Source organism: Bos indicus, chromosome 1 (assembly GCF_029378745.1).
Source record: "Bos indicus isolate NIAB-ARS_2022 breed Sahiwal x Tharparkar chromosome 1, NIAB-ARS_B.indTharparkar_mat_pri_1.0, whole genome shotgun sequence".
Lineage (NCBI taxonomy): Eukaryota > Metazoa > Chordata > Mammalia > Artiodactyla > Bovidae > Bos > Bos indicus.
This window is the reverse complement of record NC_091760.1, coordinates 77360659-77376786: the sequence shown is the minus strand read 5'-3', so window position 1 is coordinate 77376786 and position 16128 is coordinate 77360659. Positions and strand designations below refer to the sequence as shown.

The window sequence follows — 16128 nt, the reverse complement described above, 5'->3', positions numbered from 1 at the left end:
AGTGATAAGGGCTAATGATGACTGTTCTAGTACAATATTGCCAAGCCCGTGGTCATCTTAAGGGAAAGGAGTGAGACAGTCAGAAAAAAGAAGGGACTGTGTCCATATAACGCAGAAAATGAGAAGCCACATCTAGGCTGGAGCTCAGGCCACCCAGCATCAGTCAGATGCATGATTCTGCCTCTTTACTCTCTGACAAATTCACTGTTCCTTATCTTTTTCAGGGTTTTCTGTATCCAGGCTAACTCTCTGACTAGATTTTACAGGTTACGATTATAGCAATACAACAGACCAGCATGTTAATCACTGCTCATTTTCAAAATTTGATGCAGAAGTCTCACTACCGCTTCTTTCTGCTGCTTGGGATGCAGAGCCAGTCAGACTTGTCCCAGGTCCGACAGTGCCTCTAGTGCTGTTGCTTAATGGAGATAACCTCTGACTTGAGGGAACCAACATGCTCTCCGAAGAGAAGCTATCATTTACTGATTAACTCATTCTCCAGGCAGGTTATGACTCTGTAGCGCTTGAGCTCCCATGAAAAGTGTGTGCCTGAATAAAACTACAAAGGAAATATTTTACCCCAACAGAAATCAAGATATTGACACCATATTAAGTCAAACTCTATTGCCTGTGGTAATGTGATTTTCTTGGTTGTGTTTACTTTGTAAAAATTGATCATGCTATACACATATGATTAGTGAAAACTTATGTATTTGTGTTATGCTTCCATAAAGTGTTTATTGTAAATAATAATAACAATACTAATAAAATAGCACTGCCCTAGCCAGGCAGTTAGAGCAGAGCAGAGAATGAGAAAAACTACAAGTTCTAGACTCAAAGTAAAACACAGCTTTATATATTCCTAGCTCTGTGATCTTTGGCAAGTCTTTACCTCTCTGAGACTCAGATTTTGCCATATCTCTTAAATAAGAAAAATACATGCCTACCTTGTGGAGATGCTGTGATGATAATAATATAAAATAATATTTGTAAGAAGCACCAGGCTTAGAGAATACCTGGCCCTCAGCAGATGTCAGTAACTCATTCATTTGTTCAAACACTTTTTATGTCAAGAACCATTCTGGGATATAAAAGCCAGTAAGTCATAGTTCTTGCTCTCTAATGAGTAATTTCAGTAACAGTTTACCCATTTTTATTCCCTTTTTCCACCTCTTGGGGGCCACGTGCAAACACCTTCCTATGGGCTCGCATGGAAGACTGTACTCTCTTGCCAAAGGCACGCACCCCATTATGTTGTAGTTATTTTATTTATATATAAACAATAGTTAGATGGATGGATGAATGAATGAATGCATTTCCTTTGCCCTGTAGTATCTTATTTCTTCCTTCCTTATTACCATACATCTTAATTTCACCTGTCCTTCCAATCCCTGTCACACTGTTTCATTCCTTGATCTGCTCCAAACAGAAGCAATGTTCCTTTCTCAATACTCCAATAATACTTTTATTTGAACTTTTTGGGAGATCTCAGTGTAGTATGGGAAAGTGTGACTGTCAGAATCTGTTAAACCTGTGGTTTGCTACTGGGTTCAGCCTTAACTGACTGTGTGTTCTTAGGTAAGTAAGCTTCTCTGGCTTTATTATCTCACCAGTAAAAGTGGGCAAAACTATGCCTACCTCTGAAGGTTGTTGTAAAGTTTGAAAATGATGCAGTTCAAAGGACATGCCACAGAACAGTTGTTCATTGGAAAGGAGATATTATTTCAACCTTGTTTTGTATAACCTATGTAGACATTGTGTCTTTTTCTGTAATGAAAAATCAACAGTAACCCTATTTCAGCACTGTTCACAGTGCTCATAGAGCAAATGTTCAACACATGTTTGAATAAATGAATGAATAAAAGATAAATGCCCCAATGCTGGTGGCAGAGAAAGAAACCCATACACAGTTCCCAAATGCCAGATAACTAGTTAAAAATCTCTCTCTGGAGATGGATAATATAACAAGTACCTGCTTGCTAGGGGATCATTCAGGCTTTCTATTGCTGCACACACATACACACACACACACACACACACACACACACACATACACACATACACACATACACACAAGAGGTGAATAGCATAGCCCTTTCATATTGCTGTAAGAACAAGCAATGTTAGCATGATTTTAACTGGCACCAACTGGCTGTTATTCACCAGTTTAGATTGAGTCTGCCCTAAACAATATTGCAGAGTTTTGACTTATGGGATAATACAGGTGATGGTATCTATGTGAAGAGCGTGTCTTCCAGTTTGATTAGATTTTTGGAGGCTGGAAGCTGGCAAATGTGCTGTTAACTACTTACAAGGCTAAGTTAGAACCATAAAGGTAAGTTTCCCCTGTTTGCATGCAAAGCTCTTGTCTTTAAATTTCCTGCTGTAGTGAAGTGTCAACATTGCATAATAACCATCCTCCAAGACTTTATTAAAATCCTGACCTTTGCTTTAAAGCTTCTGTTTGGAAGGAGAAAAGCAAGGAGAGAAAATTAGGTCTTTTCTAACAGTCTCCAGGAGCTTTAGGCCATAGGCCAAGAAGACTCAGGCTGTCTCTTGGAAAACATGTCTTTGCCTGTCACTCTGTCACTCACCTAGATCAGTTCCCTTGGAGGTACTAGGGGAGCACCACCATGAAGACAGCATTCTAAGGGAGGAGGAGCCAGTCTTAGGAGAAGCAATGGGGTGGTTGGGGTGCTGATTCTCTCACTAGGGCTATCCTGTGAGGGGAACAACAGACCTCTAAGAGCTGCAGAACTCTTAGCAGATAACAACTCCATCCAAACCTCTGCACTGACTTGACCAGTCTCAAGCATGGCTTCTAGCTGTGTGAGCTCCTGTAATAACCGCAGCCTTCCATTAAAATACCTGCCTGAGAAAACTCAAAGCTGCCAGGAAAATATACTATTTGTTCCATCCAACATTTGATGATGGATCTCTGACTTCTCTTTCTTAGAGCATTTACAGTGATTGACTATGTATCTGTTACAATTCAAAAGTGTCTTTCTTGAGGACTTGAGAGCTACTTCATTGAAATGTTGGCATCAGGAAGAATAGGGCCTCTGACTGCAGGTCTCTGTGAGAAGACCAAAGCCTAACTTCAATAACTTCCAGTCAACAGTGACAGCTGGCCTAATTGGATTTACATTGATCACCCTCCTGTAATTTTTCACTTCTCTGACTCTATTGAGCCCCTACCCTTTCTCAAACTTCTTTCTCTCTTTACAATACCCAGATCTCCTCTGCACAAATCGGAATGGAGCTCAGGCCTTTCCCTTCCTGTCAGGAGTTCTTGAATCTAATCTATTTCCATTGACTTAATTAATGTGAACTGTGTTTATCTTTGACATCTCCATATGGAAGAACCCCCATTTATGGGGTTCATCTCTGTGCAAAGAGAGTTCTGGAGGGGATCCAGAGTTTACCTTTCACCTTTCTTTCATGGCTGTAGCTCACATAGCCTGCTAGGTTGAAGATATGAATGAAGAAAGCTTCCCACTGCATAGCCCAAATTCCTCTTCCAAAATACTTGAGCTTCAGTAGCTTGATATGTGTGTTTGGGCACATGAGCATGGACCTCTGATATAAGACATGGCTGAGCAGTTAGGAATCTCCACCTTGATGACTTAGTTTCATCTACTTTTTTTCCTATACCCAGTGAACCAAACTGAGGGAACAGAGGCAATAAGGAAGAAGAGACAGAGATTACTTGTAAACACAGGGAACTTGGGGAGTGAGGAAAGGCATAATTGAGTCCTATAAGAGGGCTGTGGACAGCTAGAGAACACCTATAGGAATTGGGTTTGGATGAAAGCAAATTGGGCAGAGAAGTATTTAAAAAATTGAGAATTTAAAAGGATATGGAAGGTGACATAATTACTTTTTCCCTTTTCACATTTTTCTTTTTGGCTCAGTTCTTTAGGGCTCTTCACCTTCCTTCCAAAACTTAAAGTAAAATATCTCTGTACAGTACTTTCTTTACCCTGCTCCCAGCCAAGAAAAGGTATTTTTCTTCCTCTCTTCCAATTATTCTGGCCTGGCAAAAAAAAAAAAAAAGAATTAAAATTGGGGGCAAGAAACTTGTGACTTCATATCTTTGGGTCTCAGCGTAGCAGTAAGAGTTTTGAACTAGATTTGTAGTTCAGCAATTGTTTATTAAATGAGTACTATATGCAAATATTACTTATTTACTAGGGAAACATCATTTTATCCTCTTGGAGTTTACACTCTACTGAAATAAATAGTCAGCAAACAAATAAATTAAAGAGTGACATAATAAGATAGAGAATTTAAAATATATTTGATATAATTGTCAGCAAAGGCTTTGATGACAAGGTAACAGTTAAGCAGGGATAAAAATGAAGCTAGGGAGCAAGCCATGGGGAAGAGTATCCCAGGAACAGGGAACAGCAAGTGCAAAGGCCCCATGATGAGACCATGTTAGTGTGCTTGGGCAACAGTAAGGAGCACACGGTGAGAGATTTGAGGAAGTAACTCAGTGTCAAGTCATGTATGGCCTTGTCTGGAAAATTTTCTGATCATGATGACAAGTCATTAACTATTTGAGAGCAGAGTATGATTTAGTATTACCAGTAAAAATAACAACTAATATTTGCATAGCACTTCATTTGCACTTCACATGTGCCAATCTCTGTTCCCGGTGTTTTACTCATGTGCTGTGCTGATTCACTCAGTTGTGTCTGACTCTTTGTGACCCCACGGACAGTAGTCCACCAGGCTCCGCTGTCCATAGGGACTCTCCAGGCAAGAATACTGGAATGGGTTGCCATGCCCTCCTCCAGGGGATCTTCCCTACCCAGGGACTGAACCCAGGTCTCCCACATTGCAGGCAGATTGCTTACCATCTGAGCCACCAGGGAAGCATTTTATTCTTATTAACTCATTTAACTTTGCAACCCTATATTGTAGATATTATTATCATCTTTATTATTTTACAGATAATGAAACTGAAGCAAAAAATGTTAACTAACATGAATGTTTTATGTGAATAAGTTATGGAATTTGAATTTGAACCCAGCAATCTGGCTCTGACCTCAACCACTAGCCTGTATTTATTCTGATTTCCATTTATAAAGATCACTCTGAGGTATGAGGAAAGACTTTGGAGGGCAAGAGTTTAAGCAGGGGGGCCATTGATGGGGGAAAAGAATGACTTGGACTCTGGTGGTTGAGGTGAGGAGAGAAATGTGGTCAGATTTAAGATGTATTTTGAGGGCAGAGAAAACAGATTTGTTGATAGATTCTATATGAGCTCTAAAAGAAAGAGAGGGATCAAGGATGAATCCAACTTTTTGGCTTAAGCAACTGGGCAAAAGTAGTGCTTTTTACAAAGCTGGGCTTCCTTGGTGGCTCAGATGGTAAAGAATCTGCCTGCGATGAAGGAGATCCAAGTTTAATCCCTGGGTTAGGAAGATCCCCTGCAGAAGGAAATGGCTACCCACTCCTGTATTCTTGCCTAGAGAATTCCATGAACAGAAGGGCGTGGTGGACTGTAGTCTGTGGGGTTGCAAATAGTTGGACACAACTGAACAACTAACACTTTCAATTTTTTCACTTTTCTTACAATTATAGAAAAACTGGAGGAGGAGGCATACATAAAGAGCTTGTTTTGAACATGTGAAGTTTCAAATGTGTATGACACATCTAAGAAGAGATAAGAAGGAGGCAATAGGGGAAACAGAGTCTGTGATTCCTATGGTATATTTAAATGTCAAAGATTTTATCACATAAATGCCTGACATGAGATGTTCTAGGGAGGGACTATATGCATGCCAAAGACTGGATGGAAAACAAGGAGTTAAGTAAAAAAGAGTTTCAAGGAGAAACAACTGTATCTGATGCTTCTAAACAGTTAAAGTAAGAAGGCCATGAATTGACCCTTGAAGTTGGCAAAGTGAAAGTCATTAGATACATTGCCTATGAAGTGTTAGGGACAAAGTCAGATTGGACTGGGTTCAAGAGAAAAGCAAATTCTGAGGTCCCCTTACAACTCTTTGCAAAATAATTTAAAATAACTTGAAAAAAGAAGTAGAGGCTAGCAGCAGAGGGAAGAAGCAAGTAATGATGCTTTTCCAATAATCAGTCAATTTCAAAATATTTTGCTGAGCATTTCTAATGTACCCAACACTGTTAGGCACTGACATCAGTGAGTTTGCAACCTCATCCATTCATCCACAGTTGTTCACTGAATGCCTAGTATGTGAGGTTTTCAAACATTTTCTAATTGTACAGTAATATTTTGCCATTAAGCAAATTAAAAAAGAAAAATACTTCCATAATTATGACACATGAACGTTTTCCACAGTCCTTTCAATCACTGTCCGTGTATTCATACCTTTTACACAACCTTTTTAATTATGTCTTTTCCTTTGTATACATAGTTTCATTTAATTATGACAGCAAATACTTTATTGTGTGAGTATACAGCACTGGTTATTTAACCACTTTCATTCTCAGTCACTTGTTTGTCTTAAAATTACAATATTAACATTGTGATGACTTGTCTATATGATACCATCCTCATCAAACTAGGAATATCTCCTCAAAGTCCAAGAATACATCTGGTTAAATTCTGAATCACCGACATGTGCCTGGCAGAGTCAGGACTTCTAGAAAGCACATGAGACTATCTAGTGGGGTGCTTAAGAGCAAGAAGACTGCCTCAGTTCTCATTTTGCAGTCTCATCTTATAGACTTGTGGCCTTGGGCAAGATATGACTTCTCCATCAAGTCTTCATATTGGAAATAATAACAGTAACTTAGATGATTGTGAAAATTAAATTCTGATATATACCAAGTGCCTGCTACATTGTAAGCATATATTATAAACGTGTTCAATGAGTGTATTATATCAGAAAAATATTTGATGACCTGAAATATATTTCATGCTGCTGCTGCTGCTGCTGCTGCTAAGTCGCTTCAGTTGTGTCTGACTCTGTGCGACCCCATAGACAGCAGCCCACCAGGCTCTGCCATCCCTGGGATTCTCCAGGCAAGAACACTGGAGTGGCTTGCCATTGCCTTCTCCTATATATTTCATGAGTCGATAATAAATCAAAGAACAGTTTTGCTTCTACTTCATAAAATAAACTTTTAAAATTTTAGATTGTTTCCTTTTTGGTACAATGTTGTGAACAGGTACTGTGTGCCAGGTATCCAGAGACAAATGTTTTCTCAAGATTGGTTTCCATAAACGATAGAAATAAGTGAAACAACATGAACATGACTACAGCTTTAGTAATATTGTTATTTTACTTTCGGGAGTTCAACCATTTGAGGCAGCAGTGTTTGAGTTTTGCATTGCTGTTCATCTCCAGCTGGTACCTAGAGACTGGCACCTCCTAGTTCCACTTACTAATTCATGAGTAATGAATTTTTCCTTTTTCCTTCATGTCTTTTTTCTCCTTTTCTTTTTTCTTTCTTTGGATCTCAATTTCATGGATAAATAAATAAACAAGATTCAATCAGGTAACTCTAAGAACGGAAAGAAAACTGAAAGTGAAGTCACTCAGTTGTGTCCGACTCTTTGCGACCCCATGGACTATAGCCTACCAGGCTCCTCCATCCATGGGATTTTCCAGGTGAGAATACTGGAGTGGGTTGCCATTTCCTTCTCCAGAAGATCTTCCCAACCCAGGGATTGAACCTGGGTCTACCCGAATTATAGGCAGACGCTTTACCGTCTGAGCCACCAGGGAAGTCCTAAGACTAGAAGGTAAGTCATAAATGTGGTACAGTAAAACATGTGTGAAGAGACAGGTCAACTTGGCTTTTGTTAGGGAAGTCTCAGAAATTAGGAAAGGTGTTGAAGGGCCTTGCCAGCCAGGAAGGGAAGGCAGTGGCAACCCACTCCAGTACTCTTGTCTGGAAAATTCCATGGATGGAGGAGCCTGGTGGGCTGCAGTCCATGGGGTCGCTAAGAGTCGGACACGACTGAGCGACTTCACTTTCACTTTTCACTTTCATGCATTGGAGAAGAAAATGGCAACCCACTCCAGTGTTCTTGCCTGGAGAATCCCAGGGGCGGTGGAGCCTGGTGGGCTGCCGTCTATGGGGTCGCACAGAGTCGGACACGACTAAAGCGACTTAGCAGCAGCAGCAATAGAGAACAGAAGGCTCTTGAACAAAGAAGTCGACAGTCACTGTAAAGCTCCGGATGACTACACAGACTACCATCTCGAGTGGGAGAAGTTGGCTGAGGGCTCTTTCAGAAATCTGGAGAAAAGGGAGTGAATGAAAAGGAGTGATTCTTTTGAGATCGCTTGGTTCTATATCGATTATTTAATTCATTCACTAATTCAGTATACAGGTACTGAGCGCCAGCTTTGCGCCAGGCACCTTGCTAGGCACACCAGTACACGCCAGTGGAAGATACAGATTTCATTTTGCTGTCATGAGCAATAGTTTGTTCCCATGACTGTTACTTGCAGTGGAGCGGGGGCTCCGGACCACCAAGGTCGAGTATGTTTCTTCCTGTAGCGCTCTGGATTTGGCACACGATGGGGGCGCAAATTCTGCACAGATTCATGGCTTTGGTGCAGCAGAGAGTTAAATACACAGAGCCGGGAAGAGGCAGTGTGATAGCGTTCTCGACCATGAGACCAGGATCTTGCAATGAGCCCAAGTGTACGTCTCTGTGTGGAGCAGAGGCACATCTACCCGAAGTGCCTGGCGTCTTGCCAAGCTGCGGGACCCACGCTCTCCTCTGAGCGCTCCAGTCTGCCCAGGAGGTGGCGGGGCGCCGAAGGGCCTAGCGCAGCCTCGGGTTGGCGGGCCGCGGGCCGGGCGCCGCTCCTCCTCGCCGCGGGCGGGGCTGCCCTCGGTGCCGCCCCGCGGCCTCGGCTCTTGGAAGCCCAGAGCGCGGGTGGCTGGCGAGCCGAGGCGGCGGGTGGAGCCTGAGCCGCGCGGCGGCGGCCAATCGCGCAGCGGCAGGGGAGGAGCCCCAAAGGGGGAAAAAAGAAAGTGCTGCGGAAAGTAAGAGGCTCATTGCGGGAAGACTGGCCGGATTGGGGTCCCCGGGGCTGGGCTTTGGCCAAGCGCTCCGAAAGATTCGGTGCTGGGCGATTCTGCACTCATTCCCGCCGCCTTCACCACGTCCGCTCTTTGCCTTCACCACGTCCGCTCTTCCTCCCAAGAAAGGTGAGTCTGGTGCGGTGATGAGGGTGGATTCTGACAGATCTTCTCTTTCAACCCTGTTTTACAAAAGGGCAAACTGAAGCATAGAGCGAGGCAGCGGCTGGAATAGGTCGCACAGCTAGTTAGTGCCGTGGTCAGGACTCGAACCCACTGTCCCGAGTCCCATCCTTGCTTTGTAAACATTTAAGTAACACAGTTACGGGAGGGCTGCGCGTCGCTGCACCCTTCTCCCAGCTCTGAGGGATCTACCTTGGTATATCCCCGCCTTGATTTCTCCGGAGTGCTGCTGTGAACCATGAGGATAGATGGGGGCAGTGTATCCCAGCGTTGCCACTGGGTATCACGTCGCTTCCAGCTTGGACCTGTGACAGCCTGGGTAAAGGCTTCTCTCTTTCCCGACCTGTTTTCTCAGAAACATGCCCCGCCGAGGGGGGTCTGTCAGACTCCTGGTGGGGTCAGTGGAGAGGTGAGGGACATCCCAGCACCAGTCACCCCGTTTGGTACCCTGCTCTCTTCAGCCACAGGGGAAGCGGGGCCAGTGGTCCTGTGGGAAATACGATGCTTCTCCTATAGGATTAGCTGACCTCACAGAACCATAGCCACTCTCACTGCTAAGTCCTGGGAAGGAGGGAGGCAGCTGAGTTGCACAGAAAAATCACAAACATAAAAGCAAACTTCTGCCGTTTCCTTTAAGAGTCAGTCCCCAGCTTGTCTTGCCTCCACCCCCTGGTTGTGAAATCCTGAAACACTGCTCTGCTCTAGGGATCTCAGGTTTGCTACCAGCTGAGGAGGAGGATTTACCTGGCTTTCTCTCCAGCTCTGCCACGTTTTAACTGTGTGAATTTGGGCAAGTTATCCAGTCTTTTTGATACTCAGTTTTGTTTTGTTTTTTGTTTTGTGTGTGCCTGTGTTTTTGGTCCAGCCGTAACATGGAGATTTTAATGGTCCCAAAGAGTCCTTAGGTCACTTGGGAGGATGAAACGGGGTAATTCAGACAGCATGGTTATCGTAGCGCCTGACTTGGCACCTGGTCAATTTGACATTGATGGCAGCAATTGTAAATATTGTTACATGTTAACCTTTGAGACAGTGGATGTTTTAGGAAGCTGATTTTTCAGATAGAGTGATTTTTTTTTTTTTAATCTGAATGTTGTGGTGTTTCCTTCTTTGGAGTTTAAACAGCTCTTTTATAGTGTTTTCTGAATGCCCTCTGCATGTGACTTTGATCGTAGATGCTTGACTTGGAATATAGAATGTTTCTCAGTGATGCCGATTCCCTGCTAGTTTTTAGGTCAAACCTCAGTTCTGTGAAACTTTGATCTGAGGCTGCCTTTATTGGCAAAGAAGGTCTTGAATTTGATGAGAGGTAGAAAGACAAGAGGAGAAGTTACAAGTTTCATCTATGTTGCAGACTATTCTAAGCCTTTTATTCCTGCTGTCTCAGGTCAAACAAGCAACTTTATACGTTTCAGCTGGTATAGGAAAACAAGAAGATTTACATGCATTTCTTTTGGATTATACAGTGGTGCTCCTAAATTCAGTCCCTCTGGACACAAACATCTAATATAAATACAAACGTCCACATGTGCCCGCCCTCTCTAGTCATCCTTTATTGTTGGCATTACTGGTATTTTAAAATGAAGTAGTGTCCCTTATATACCCCCACCTGGAATGTAACAATTGATTTTATTCTGATTGACTTCATACAGTTATATACTATTATCTCCTGGCTGTGCTATAAATCCCTGAACTGAGCATCCAGTATTTATAGTTGGTTGCCTGCTTCACGGTCCATTGCATACTGAAGTATGCAGGGTGGGGGTGTGATACACCAGGAGGAAAGGACAGAGTTTGGCGGTACCCCTTAGGTAGCTCCCACACCAGGAATTTGCAGAGGATGGGAATGCTTGCTTCTGTCAGCCTGTTCCGTGTGCATGCATTGTGATGAGCTGCCCAGGATACATCTGAACGCGTGCCTGAGAGACTGGGGACTTGTAGGGAAAAGGAAAATGTTCAAAATAAGGTCAGAACAAGGGGATGGGAGATTGAAAGGTGACTCCTTTTAGTTCTGGTTTTTCAAAGAAAGGTTATTCAGTTATACCTTTTCTCCTTATCTAGACTGTTATATATATATATATATATATATATGCCTTTACAATTTTCAGTGTATTCCATATGTATTATCTTCATTGCTACTTACTATAGCCTTGAGAGAAGGACATAATAGGCATAGTAATAGTGGAAGTATAAAATGATGATATGATAAAGTATGAAAAAAACCAGTTTTCTGATCAAATTCAAATTCCATCTCTAATTCCTACATAGCTGGGTAATACTAAGCAATTCATCTCACTGTTTAAAGTGAAAAAAATGCTTACCCCAAGGATTCATATAAAAAGTACAATAAGTCAAATAATGTAAAATGAGTCTAGTGAGTAGGTGCTCATTAAATGATATCTCTTCTTAGCTGATGTCAATTTATTGAGAAGAAAATTGAATGAGAGTCAGAGAAAGGAGAAGTTGTCAAGGGTCAGGTGGTTAGTAAATTTCAGTCTTAGAAATACACTTCACATCTTTTGACTTCTAGTGGAGGGCTTTTCCCATCACTTCCTGTCATCTCTCCAATGACATTGTTAGCAATTTACTTCAGTTGTTAGGGTGACCTTACTTATTTGGTGACTTCAGGGTATTCATTTTGTCCTGAAGAGAATAGTTCTTTGCTGAGAGAACTATGCTCTGTAGAGTTTGGTGGGACAGCTGTCAGGAGAAGAAGTTTCAGAGTGATGAATCTCTAGGGCAGCCTGTCTGCTCACTTGAGTTTGATGTAGTACACCTTTAGTTCCTAGGCAGAAGGGTACCATGAAGACATAAAGTGCAGAGTTATGTCATGGCTTTCTTCCTGTTCTGGGTGGTTTCTTCTTTCTGCCGTCCTCATGCTAACACTCAGGGTCTTAAAAAGATTGAGGAACAAATGCCATGAGTGACCACTGCGTTTTTCTCTTCTTTTATCCAATTCCAAGGATGGAAAGGGTGGGATATAGTGAACAGTGTGCAGAGGCAGCATTTATAGGAAAGACCACTGCTGGCTGGTGATGCTGATCAGTGGTCTGGGGTTTCAGTCTTCCCGGTGGAAACTGATGGCTGCAGGCTCATGTAGGAAAATGAACAGATCTGTTTCTGCCCCAGACAGTGGGGCCATTTATCTGTTGAGACTCCCCACAGGCCTTCAGGTTTCTTTGCTTTGCAGCAAGCAGACTGGCTGGCAAATACATTTAGGGGAGAAACACTGTGCTTCTTGCTTTTGGCATCTGCAAGCATATGTTTGCTTTTGCCAAAAGGTAGGCAGTCAGCGTCATCTTACCTGGCACGGTTAGAAAAGCAGAAAGGAGCTGGAGAAAATCAGAGGAAGAGCAGAAGAAAAAGCTAAAGGTTATCTTTGACATACACACAGTTTCATTTGTTGCTCAACTTTGTCAGGCTTTTGCTGGTGACACAGATGTAGGATCTGGTGAGTCACTATTGCCTTGCCTGTGAAATATTAAAGAGAGCCACCTACTGTGCTCTCTACCCATTTTGGAAATTGTTCTGTGGGAGAAATAGAAACCCCAAAGAACAGGAAGGTTACAGAACATTTAGTATCTGGGATTTGCAGGGATTCAATCAGGTTAGCTGCTCATTTCCTTTTTTGTATTGAAAGTGAGCATGCATGGCTTACATTAACAAGGTTGTTAGGGGACCTCCTTCTGGTCTGACCATGTTCTGACTAGCTCTAGCAGCTGTGGCAATGTGGAGTCTTAGCGTCTGGAAGGTTCCTGAGGCAAGTTATTATGCTGAGAGTGCCTCAGTCTCCTCAGCTAGAAAACAGGAACACTGACATCTACCTAGAAGCTTGAGTCTGTCTCAGCACCTCATTCATGAGAGGTATTTACTATACATTAAGTCTTTCTTCTGCCATCAGTTCTTTTAATTTATTAATTTGTTCAGTTGTGAAAATCAAAATTTAATGATTTTTGATTAAATCATTCAGTGATCTGCTTTTAGTGATCCCCATATGGCTTGTACTAAGTGTTTTACCAGCATCATATCATTCAATCCTTATAGTCATCCTGTGTACTTTTGAGGCAACTGAGACTCAGAGAGGTTACATAGCAGGACATTGTCATGTAGCACAAAGCAGACACCACTGCTGAGACACATCTTTGCCTTTCACTTTAGAGCTAGGAAAGACCTGAAATTCTGCTCTGGACTAGAACTGAGGACCTGAATTGAGACCCACGACCCACCCCTCCCCATTTCATCTTCTGATCCTGGTATTATCTTGCCTGTGCTGGGGGAAGCCGCATTACCTTTGGGCCTAAAGTGTGAGAGAGCTGGTCTAGTGAATCTTTAAGGCTCTTCTGCTGCAATGCATTGTTATTTTTCTCTAAGATTCCTTTCAACTCTGAAATTCTATCACCACGTCTCTTTGTAAAAGTCAAGGCTAGAGACTGAAAGGGAAATGAAGAGAAATAACCTGATTGTTTTATGCCAAGAAACCTATTTTCTGGTTAAACAGAGGAGGGCAAAGGAAATCAGCATTCATCAGTGCATGTACTTCTGTCATTTCATTTAAGCATAAAATAACTCTCAGATCTATATTATTGTCTGGCTTTTACAGATGAAAGAACTGAGGCTCTGAGAAACTTAGAGAATTGCCCACAGTTATCCAGTTAGTGAGGATTAGAACCTGTGTGCCTGAGCACACAGCTCTCTGGTCAACTCTCCAGTGTTTATTGGACACTATACCATAAGACCTGAGGACTCACATAGCTAGATTTATCAATGTCTCCTCCTGTATGCTCACACCACACCACCTTAAACTACTATCTCCTTTCCCCTACTTTTCTTTCCAAATCTGCTACTCAAATTTTTCTTGATTTTTCCAAGTTTTGGAGACCCTTTAAAATGCTTGTAACATATTCTTTCTGTCTCTATGATAATTATAAGTTTAAAAAAAATTTTCTTTTTATTACTGTTGGTCAGTAATTTGTCCCTTAGTATTCTTGTACAAGTCCCTGATGAATACCTAAACAACTGAGGGTGTGGTTTATCCTGCCCCATACCTAGTGCAGGTCCTGTACTCAAAATGTGCAGAGTTTAAGCAATGATGGGTTCATACTATGTCATGTACTGTAGCATTGGCTTTCTAGCTTTCTCATACTTTATCACATGTATTCAGTTAGTCATGTCCAATTCTTTGAGACCCTATGGACTGTAGCCCGCCAGGGTCCTCTGTCCATGGGATTTCCCAGGCAAGAATACTGGAATGGGTTGCCATTTCCTCCTCCAGGGGTTCTGCCCAACCCAGGGATTGAACCTGCGTCTCCCCCGTCTCTTGCATTGCAGGCAGATTCTTTACTGCTGAGCCACACCAGGGAAGCCCATACTTTATCATATCATTCATTATTGCAAAGGCTGTCTCTACAAACTAATAAAGTAACATTATTATTATTTTTTTAAATTTTGTGGTAAAAAAATAACACAAAGGATGAGGAGTCACAAATTTTAATAAGCTTGAATGTCACTGGCTCAATCATGGAAAAAGACATTTTAATCCCAACAATACAGGGCATTTTGTGCAAACACAGTGAATGATGACTCTGAAGTTCATGCTTACATGTATTGACAGCAAGGCCCGTGTCAAGTGACATAAATGAATTACCTGCAAGAAAGTAGGAAGTTTCCAGGGAAGTGGGCAGCTGCAGTGAACTTTGGTCTTGATTTCTAAGAGCAGTGAAAAAGTCCAGCTCTTACTTGATATAATTGGATGACCTTTTATGACTAGTTTATATGTAGGAGATGCCTGTGGTTTTTTCCTGTCCAGCCTGTAAGCCCTTATGATTACACAGGCTTCTTTTCCCAATCAATGCTAAAAGCAACAGAGAAGAGAACCAGTCATTTTATAAACTCTGATAGCTGAAAATGTTCTCTTCATAGATATCACAGTTCCTTCTTTAAGCCAGTTTTGGTTAGATGCTATGGTGACCTAAAATTATGGTTGTGTAAGATTATGGGCTTTACCATCAGACCATCTTCCCTGGGTTTGACCTTGAACAACTTATATGGTCTGTCTCTACTTTATTCTCATCATCTGTGAAAGGGATAATAAACACATTTCATTTAGCTTTTGGTCAATGTCAGTCAGATGCCAAAACATTTGTTAAGATCATGGTGTGTAGGAATTTTAACCTTTATTAGAATTAACAACTGCAGTGATATTCACGTGCATGCCCACATTTATACTGTATTAGAAACTAGAAGGCCTAGGTTGAAATTAACATTTTTTGGTTTTTGTAGAATTTTAAGCCCTCAAAATGCTTGTTATTATATACAATGCAGACAAAATTTATTTTTCTTACAATAATCTGAGGTAACCAAAGTAAATGTTTTCAGCATCATTTAACATCCTGAGTTTGAGAGGCTGAATATTTGTGGAGGTCACACAGCCAGTGAAGAGTGGAGCTGGGACTTGGACTCTAGCTTTCTAACTCCAAGGTTGTGTTTTTTCCCCCTTGATCATTCAGTCCACCAACCCTGGTACTGGTCAGTGGCTTTTCCTTCTCTGAGAGTCCTTTTTCTCACCTCTAGAATGAGGAATTTGGATGAGGTGCTCTCCAAGGCATGGTGTTCTATGAGTCTGTGCCTGTAGAGTGATGACTTAGAGGCCCCATGGGAAGCTAAGAGTAGAACCGTACTCTTAGTTGCATGCAGGCATCCACACATATGTCATGGCACGAGGAATGTCCTAAAATCCAGGTACCTGGCAGCCTTCTTGACCTCAGTGAGAATCACAAGTGAGCTCAGGACTAGGAGGCAGATCCATAAAGACACCTTCTGTGTCCTTACGGATGTGATGTTGCCACATTCTCACAACCTGCAACTGTTTTCCCCTTCTGGATCCAGGTTTTGGGGTGGGAGGAGTAAACAGACACT

The 16128-nt window shown here is 42.1% G+C and overlaps 1 protein-coding gene across 5 annotated transcripts in view; it reads left to right on the top strand.

Annotated features, from left to right (window-relative positions):
- Window positions 1–8961: 8961 nt before the first annotated feature.
- The window catches only part of IL1RAP (interleukin 1 receptor accessory protein), a 154874-nt gene continuing 147707 nt past the window's right edge, over window positions 8962–16128 (top strand). For 2 of the 5 annotated variants that reach the window (XR_011566736.1, XM_019958152.2), the window contains exon 1: window positions 8962–9159. The gene's annotated coding sequence lies outside the window, so the exon portion shown is untranslated. The other 3 variants (XR_011566744.1, XM_019958147.2, XM_070790090.1) reach the window with 3 other exon arrangements.